This window comes from Arachis stenosperma, chromosome 7, assembly GCF_014773155.1.
Source record: "Arachis stenosperma cultivar V10309 chromosome 7, arast.V10309.gnm1.PFL2, whole genome shotgun sequence".
Lineage (NCBI taxonomy): Eukaryota > Viridiplantae > Streptophyta > Magnoliopsida > Fabales > Fabaceae > Arachis > Arachis stenosperma.
Genome location: NC_080383.1, coordinates 31,526,614 through 31,535,738, shown reverse-complemented (window position 1 = coordinate 31,535,738; position 9,125 = coordinate 31,526,614). Strand labels below are relative to the sequence as shown.

The window sequence follows — 9,125 nt, the reverse complement described above, 5'->3', positions numbered from 1 at the left end:
TCGAGACTATCGCGCCAAGTTGGTTGAGTGTTGTCCGACCTATGAGAGCATTGTAAGCTGAACTTACATCGACCACGATGTAGTCTATTCTGAGGGTCCTAGATTGGTTCCCTTTTCCGAAGGTTGTATGTAGTGGTATGTATCCCAGCGGTTGAACCGGGGTATCTCCTAGTCCGAATAGACTGTTTGGATATGCTTTAAGTTCTTTTTCTTCTAAGCCGAGTTTATCGAAGGCTGTTTTGAATAAGATGTCGGCGGAACTCCCTTGGTCTATGGTGCACGAAATTGTGATCACTACTTTTCACAACTCAAATAATCCCTAGTAATGGCCCCAAAGACTTGGTGCTCAATGCCATGGCATAAACACAACTTCGCACAACTAACCAGCAAGTGCACTGGGTCGTCCAAGTAATAAACCTTACGCGAGTAAGGGTCGATCCCACGGAGATTGTTGGTATGAAGCAAGCTATGGTCACCTTGTAAATCTTAGTCAGGCAGACTCAAATGGGTATGGATGATATATGAATAAAACATAAAGATAAAGATAGAGATACTTATGTATTTCATTGGTGAGAACTTCAGATAAGCGTATGAAGATGCTTTGTCCCTTCCGCCTCTCTGCTTTCCTACTGTCTTCATCCAATCCTTCTTACTCCTTTCCATGGCAAGCTATATGCAAGAGTTTCACCGTTGTCAGTGGCTACCTCCCATCCTCTCAGTGGAAATGTTCAACGCACCCTATCACGGCACGGCTATCCAGCTGTCGGTTCTCGATCATGTCGGAATAGAATCCAGTGATTCTTTTGCGTCTGTCACTAACGCCCCACAATCACGAGTTTGAAGCACATCACAGTCATTCAATCATTGAATCCTACTCAGAATACCACAGACAAGGTTTAGACCTTCCGGATTCTCTTGAATACCGTCATCAATTCTAGCTTATACCACGAAGATTCCGGTAAAAGAACCCAAGAGATATCCACCCAATCTAAGGTAGAACGGAGGTGATTGACGGTCACACGTTCATAGGTGAGAATGATGATGAGTGTCACGGATCATCACATTCATCAAGTTGAAGAACAAGTGATATCTTGGAATAAGAACAAGCTGAATTGAATAGAAGAACAATAGTAATTGCATTAATACTCGAGGTACAGCAGAGCTCCACACCTTAATCTATGGTGTGTAGAAACTCCACCGTTGAAAATACATAAGAACAAGGTCTAGGCATGGCCGTGAGGCCAGCCCCCAGTGATCAAAAGATTCAAAGATCTCAAGATGATCTAAGATCCAAAGATGAAAATACAATAGCAAAAGGTCCTATTTATAGAGAACTAGTAGCTTAAGAATTACAAAGGTGAGTAAATGACATAAAAATCCACTTCCGGGCCCACTTGGTGTGTGCTTGGGCTGAGCATTGAAGCATTTTCGTGTAGAGACTCTTCTTGGAGTTAAACGCCAGCTTTTGTGCCAGTTTGGGCGTTTAACTCCCACTTTGGTGCCAGTTCCGGCGTTTAACGCTGGGAATTCTGAGGGTGACTTTGAACGCCGGTTTGGGCCATCAAATCTTGGGCAAAGTATGGACTATCATATATTGCTGGAAAGCCCAGGATGTCTACTTTCCAACGCCGTTGAGAGCGCGCCAATTGGGTTTTGGTAGCTCCCGAAAATCCACTTCGAGTGCAGGAAGGTCAGAATCCAACAGCATCTGCAGTCCTTTTCAGTCTCTGAATAAGATTTTTGCTCAGGTGCCTCAATTTCAGCCAGAAAATACCTGAAATCACAGAAAAACACACAAACTCATAGTAAAGTCCAGAAAAGTGAATTTTAATTAAAAACTAATAAAAATATACTAAAAACTAACTAAATCCTACTAAAAACATACTAAAAACAATGCCAAAAAGCGTATAAATTATCCGCTCATCACAACACCAAACTTAAATTGTTGCTTGTCCCCAAGCAACTGAAAATCAAATAAGATAAAAAGAAGAGAATATGCAATGAATTCCAAAAACATCTATGAAGATCAGTATTAATTAGATGAGCGGGGCTTTTAGCTTTTTGCCTCTGAACAGTTTTGGCATCTCACTCTATCCTTTGAAATTCAGAATGATTGGCTTCTTTAGGAACTCAGAATCTAGATAGTGTTATTGATTCTCCTAGTTTAAGTATGATGATTCTTGAACACAGCTACTTTATGAGTCTTGGCCATGGCCCAAAGCACTCTGTCTTCCAGTATTACCACCGGATACATACATGCCACAGACACATAATTGGGTGAACCTTTTCAGATTGTGACTCAGCTTTGCTAGAGTCCCCAATTAGAGGTGTCCAGGGTTCTTAAACACACTCTTTTTGCCTTGGATCACAACTTTATTTCTTTCTTTTTCTTTTTTTTTTCTCTTTCTCCCCTTTTTTTTCGTTTTTTCTCTTTTTTTTTCGTTTTTCTTCTTCTTTTTTTTTGTATTCACTGCTTTTTCTTGCTTCAAGAATCATTTTTATGATTTTTCAGATCCTCAGTAACATGTCTCCTTTTTCATCATTCTTTCAAGAGCCAACCAATCATGAACAACAAATTCAAAAGACATATGCACTGTTTAAACATACATTCAGAAAACAAAAGTGTTGCCACCACATCAAAATAATTAATCTGTTATAAAATTCAAAATTCATGCAATTCTTCTCTTTTTCAATTAAGAACATTGTTTATTTAAGAGAGGTGATGGATTCATAGGACATTTATAACTTTAAGGCATAGACACTAAGACACTAATGATCATAAGACACAAACATGGATAAACATAAGCATGAAAATTCGAAAAACAAGAAAATAAAGAACAAGGAGATTAAAGAACGGGTCCACCTCAGTGATGGCGGCTTGTTCTTCCTCTTGAAGGTCTTATGGAGTGCTTGAGCTCCTCAATGTCTCTTCCTTGTCTTTGTTGCTCCTCTCTCATGATTCTTTGATCCTCTCTAATTTCATGGAGGAGGATGGAATGTTCTTGGTGCTCCACCCTTAGTTGTCCCATGTTGGAACTCAATTCTCCTAGGGAGGTGTTGATTTGCTCCCAGTAGTTTTGTGGAGGAAGGTGCATCCCTTGAGGTATCTCAAGGACTTCATGATGAGTGGGATCTCTTGTTTGCTCCATCCTTTTCTTAGTGATGGGCTTGTCCTCATCAATGAGGATGTCTCCTTCTATGTCCACTCCAACTGAATAATAGAGGTGACAAATGAGATGAGGAAAGGCTAACCTTGCCAAGGTAGAAGACTTGTCCGCCACCTTATAGAGTTCTTGGGCTATAACCTCATGAACTTCTACTTCCTCTCCAATCATGATACTATGAATCATGATGGCCCGGTCTATAGTAACTTCGGACCGGTTGCTAGTGGGAATGATTGAGCGTTGGATAAACTCCAACCATCCCCTAGCCATGGGCTTGAGGTCATGCCTTCTCAATTGAACCGGTTTCCCTCTTGAATCTCTCTTCCATTGAGCGCCCTCTTCACAAATGTCAGTGAGGACTTGGTCCAACCTTTGATCAAAGTTGACCCTTCTAGTGTAAGGGTGTTCATCTCCTTGCATCATGGGCAAGTTAAATGCCAACCTTACATTTTCCGGACTAAAATCTAAGTATTTCCCCCGAACCATTGTAAGCCAATTCTTTAGGTTCGGGTTCACACTTTGATCATGGCTCTTGGTGATCCATGCATTGGCATAGAACTCTTGAACCATTAAGATTCCGACTTGTTGAATGGGGTTGGTAAGAACTTCCCAACCTCTTCTTCTAATCTCATGTCGGATCTCCGGATATTCACTCTTTTTGAGTTTGAAAGGGACCTCAGGGATCACCTTCTTCAAGGCCACAACTTCATAGAAGTGGTCTTGATGCACCCTTGAGATGAATCTCTCCATCTCCCATGACTCGGAGGTGGAAGCTTTTGCCTTCCCTTTCCTCTTTCTAGAGGTTTCTCCGGCCTTGGATGCCATAAATGGTTATGGAAAAACAAAAAGCAATGCTTTTACCATACCAAACTTAAAAGGTTTGCTCGTCCTCGAGCAAAAGAAGAAAGAAGAGAGTAGAAGAAGAAGAAATAGAGGAGATGGAGATGGCTTATGGTTCGGCCAAAGGGGAGAAGTGGTGTTTAGGGTGTGTGAAAATGAGGGAGTGAAGATGGGTTTATATAGAGGTGGAGAGAGAGGTGGGGTTCGGTCATGTAAGGGTGGGTTTGGGAGGGAAAGTGGTTTGAATTTTGAATGGTAAGGTAGGTGGGGTTTTATGAAGGATGGATGTGAGTGGTGAAGAGAAAGATGGGGTTTGATAGGTGAAGGGTTTTTGGGGAAGAGTGGTTGAGGTGATTGGTGAATGGGTGAAGAAGAGAGAGGGTGGTGGGGTAGGTGGGGATCCTGTGGGGTCCACAGATCCTGAGGTGTCAAGAAAAATTCAACCCTGCACCAAGTGGCGTGGAAAAATGCACCCTTTGCCAATTCTGGCGTTAAACGCCGGGCTGGTGCCCATTTCTGGCGTTTAACGCCAGGCTCTTGCCCTTTTCTGGCGTTTAACGCCAGTCTGGTGCCCCTTTCTGGCGTTAAACGCCCAGAATGGTGCCAGACTGGGCGTTAAACGCCCATTTGCTAGCTTCACTGGCGTTTAAACGCCAACAAGTTCTCCTCCAGGGTGTGCTATTTTTCTTTCTGTTTTTCATTCTGTTTCTGCTTTTTAAATTGATTTTGTGACTTCTCATGATCATCAACCTACAAAAATCATAAAATAACAAAGGGAAATAGATAAAATATAACATTGGGTTGCCTCCCAACAAGCGCTTCTTTAATGTCAGTAGCTTGACAGAGGGCTCTCATGGAGCCTCACAGATACTCAGAGCAATGTTGGAACCTCCCAACACCAAACTTAGAGTTTGACTGTGGGGGCTCTGTTTGGCTCTGTTTTGAGAGAAGCTCTTCATGCTTCCTCTCCATGGTGACAGAGGGATATCCTTGAGCCTTAAACACAAAGGATTCTTCATTCACTTGAATGATCAGTTCACCTCTATCAACATCAATCACAGCCTTTGCTGTGGCTAGGAAGGGTCTGCCAAGGATGATGGATTCATCCATGCACTTTCCAGTCTCTAGGACTATGAAATCAGCAGGGATGTAATGGTCTTCAATCTTCACCAAAACATCCTCTACAAGTCCATAAGCTTGTTTTCTTGAGTTGTCTGCCATCTCTAGTGAGATTCTTGCAGCTTGTACCTCAAAGATCCCTAGCTTCTCCATTACAGAGAGAGGCATGAGGTTTACACTTGACCCCAAGTCACACAGAGCCTTCTTGAAGGTCATGGTGCCTATGGTACAAGGTATTGAGAACTTCCTAGGATCTTGTCTCTTTTGAGGTACTTTCTGCCTAGACAAGTCATCCAGTTCTTTGGTGAGCAAAGGAGGTTCGTTCTCCCAAGTCTCATTACCAAATAACTTGTCATTTAGCTTTATGATTGCTCCAAGGTACTTGGCAACTTGCTCTTCAGTGACATACTCATCCTCTTCAGAGGAAGAATACTCATCAGAGCTCATGAATGGCAGAAGTAGATCTAATGGAATCTCTATGGTCTCAATGTGAGCCTCAAATTCCCATGGTTCCTCATTAGGGAACTCATTGGAGGCCAGTGGACGTCCATTGAGGTCTTCCTCAGTGGCGTTCACTGCCTCTCCCTCCTCTCCAAATTCGGCCATGTTGATGGCATTGCACTCTCCTTTTGGATTCTCTTCTGTATTGCTTGGAAGAGTACTAGGAGGGAGTTCAGTAATTTTCTTGCTCAGCTGACCCACTTGTGCCTCCAAGTTTCTAATGGAGGACCTTGATTCAGTCATAAAACTTTGAGTGGTTTTGATTAGATCAGAGACCATGGTTGCTAAGTTAGAGTTGTTCTGCTTAGGATTCTCTGTCTGTTGCTGAGAAGATGATGGAAAAGGCTTGCCATTGCTAAACCTGTTTCTTCCACCATTTTTGTTGTTGAAACCTTGTTGAGGTCTCTGTTGATCCTTCCATGAGAAATTTGGATGATTTCTCCATGAAGAATTATAGGTGTTTCCATAGGGTTCTCCCATGTAATTCACCTCTTCAATTGAAGGGTTCTCAGGATCATAAGCTTCTTCTTCAGATGAAGCATCTTTAGTACTGCCTGGTGCATTTTACATTCCAGACAGACTTTGAGAAATCAAATTGACTTGCTGAGTCAATATCTTGTTCTGAGCCAGTATCGCATTCAGAGTATCAATCTCAAGAACTCCTTTCTTCTAATTTGTCCCATTGTTCACAGGATTCCTTTCAGAAGTGTACATGAATTGGTTATTTGCAACCATTTCAATTAGTTCTTGAGCTTCTGTAGGCGTCTTCTTCAGATGAAGAGATCCTCCAGCAGAGCTATCCAATGACATCTTGGACAGTTCAGACAGACCATCATAGAAAATACCTATGATGCTCCATTCAGAAAGCATGTCAGAAGGACATTTTCTGATCAATTGTTTGTATCTTTCCCAGGCTTCATAGAGGGATTCTCCTTCCTTCTGTCTGAAGGTTTGGACTTCCACTCTAAGCTTCTTCAATTTTTGAGGTGGAAAGAACTTTGCCAAGAAGGCATTGACTAGCTTTTCCCAAGAGTTCAGGCTTTCTTTAGGTTGTGAGTCCAACCATATCCTAGCTCTATCTCTTACAGCAAAAGGGAAAAGCATAAGTCTGTAGACCTCTGGGTCAACCCCATTAGTCTTGACAGTGTCACAGATTTGCAAGAATTCAGCTAAAAACTGATGAGGATCTTCCAATGGAAGTCCATGGAACTTGCAATTCTGTTGCATTAGAGAAACTAATTGAGGCTTAAGCTCAAAGTTGTTTGCTCCAATGGCAGGGATAGAGATGCTTCTCCCATAGAAGTCGGGAGTAGGTGCAGTAAAGTCACCAAGCACCTTCCTTGCATTGTTGGCATTGTTGTTGTTTTCAACTGCAATAGGTTCTTCTTCTTTGAAGATTTCTGTTAGGTCCTCTACAGAGAGTTGTGCCTTAGCTTCTCTTAGCTTTCGCTTCAAGGTCCTTTCAGGTTCAGGGTCAGCCTCAATAAGAATGCTTTTGTCTTTGCTCCTGCTCATATGAAAGAGAAGAGAACAAGAAAATATGGAATCCTCTATGTCACAGTATAGAGATTCCTTGAGGTGTCAGAGGAACAGAAAAATAGAAGGAAGAGGTAGAAGAATTCGAACTTAGTGAGATAGAGTTCGAATTGTGCATTGAGGAGGAGTGGTACTCCATAAATAGAAGGATGTGAGAAGACGGGAAGAGATTTTTTGAAAATTAATTAAAAAGATTTTAAAAACATTTTGAAAAATATTTTGAAGAAGATATGATTGAAAACTTTTTTTTTGAAAAAGATGTGATTTAAAGGTTATGGTTTTAAAAAGATGTGATTGAGAAGATATGATTTGAAAAACAATTTTAAAAAGATTTGATTTTAAAAATTAATGACTTGCCTAACAAGAAAAGATATGATTCAAACATTAAACCTCTCTCAACAGAAAAGGCAACATATTTGAAATGTTGAATCAAATCATTAATTGATAGCAAGTATTTTTGAAAAAGGAAAGAAATTGATTTTGAAAAAGATTTGATTGAAAAGATATGATTTGAAAAAGATTTGATTTTGAAAAACTTTGAAAACCTGAAAAAAATTTGCATTAAAAACAAAATCTTCCCTCTTGTGCCATCCTGGCGTTAAACGCCCAGAATGGTATCCATTCTGGTGTTTAACGCCCAAAATGCTACCTTTTTGGGCGTTAAACGCCCAACCAGGCACCCTGGCTGGCGTTTAAACGCCAGTTTTTCCTTCTTCACTGGGCGTTTTAAACGCCCAGCTTTTTCTGTATAATTCCTCTGTTGCATGTACTGAATCTTCAGTTCCCTGTATTATTGACTTGAAAATAGAACCAAGATCAAATAAACAATGCATGCAAGACACCAAACTTAAAATGAGACACTAGACTCAACAAGAAACATAAAATATTTTTGGTTTTTATGATTTTGTAATTTTTTTTGGGTTTTTCGAAAATTAAGTGGAAAAGAAAATAAAGGTATCAAAATTCTTAATGAGAATTCCAGGAATCATTGCAATGCTAGTCTAAGACTTCGGTCCAGGAATTAGACATGGCTTCACAGCCAGCCAAGCTTTCAAAGAAAACTTCGGTCCAAAACACTAGACATGGCCAATGGCCAGCCAAGCCTTAGCAGATCATTGCTCCAATAGCAAGATTGATAGAAATCAACAAGCTCTTGTGATGATAAGTTGAAACCTCGGTCCAATAAGATTAGACATGGCTTCACAGCCAGCCAGACTTCAACAGATCATCATGAAACTCTAGAACTCATTCTTAAGAACTCTGAAAAAAAATACCTAATCTAAGCAACAAGATGAACCGTCAGTTGTCCATACTCGAAACAATCCCCGGCAACGGCGCCAAGAACTTGGTGCACGAAATTGTGATCAATACTTTTCACAACTCAAATAATCCCTAGTAATGGCCCCAAAGACTTGGTGCTCAATACCATGGCATAAACACAACTTCGCACAACTAACCAGCAAGTGCACTGGGTCGTCCAAGTAATAAACCTTACGCGAGTAAGGGTCGATCCCACGGATATTGTTGGTATGAAGCAAGCTATGGTCACCTTGTAAATCTTAGTCAGGCAGACTCAAATGGGTATGGATGATATATGAATAAAACATAAAGATAAAGATAGAGATACTTATGTATTTCATTGGTGAGAACTTCAGATAAGCGTATGAAGATGCTTTGTCCCTTCCGCCTCTCTGCTTTCCTACTGTCTTCATCCAATCCTTCTTACTCCTTTCCATGGCAAGCTGTATGCAAGGGTTTCACCGTTGTCAGTGGCTACCTCCCATCCTCTCAGTGGAAATGTTCAACACACCCTGTCACGGCACGGCTATCCAGCTGTCGGTTCTCGATCATGTCAGAATAGAATCCAGTGATTCTTTTGCGTCTGTCACTAACGCCCCACAATCGCGATTTTGAAGCACGTCACAGTCATTCAATCATTGAATCCTACTCAGAATACCACAGACA

General features: G+C 41.1%; 1 non-coding gene across 1 annotated transcript; it reads left to right on the top strand.

Annotated features, from left to right (window-relative positions):
• Positions 1–6,488: 6,488 nt before the first annotated feature.
• LOC130942428 (small nucleolar RNA R71) lies at positions 6,489–6,596 on the top strand. Its single transcript, XR_009070999.1, has one exon. It is a non-coding gene; the product is annotated as a small nucleolar RNA R71 (small nucleolar RNA).
• The last annotated feature ends 2,529 nt before the right edge of the window (positions 6,597–9,125 follow it).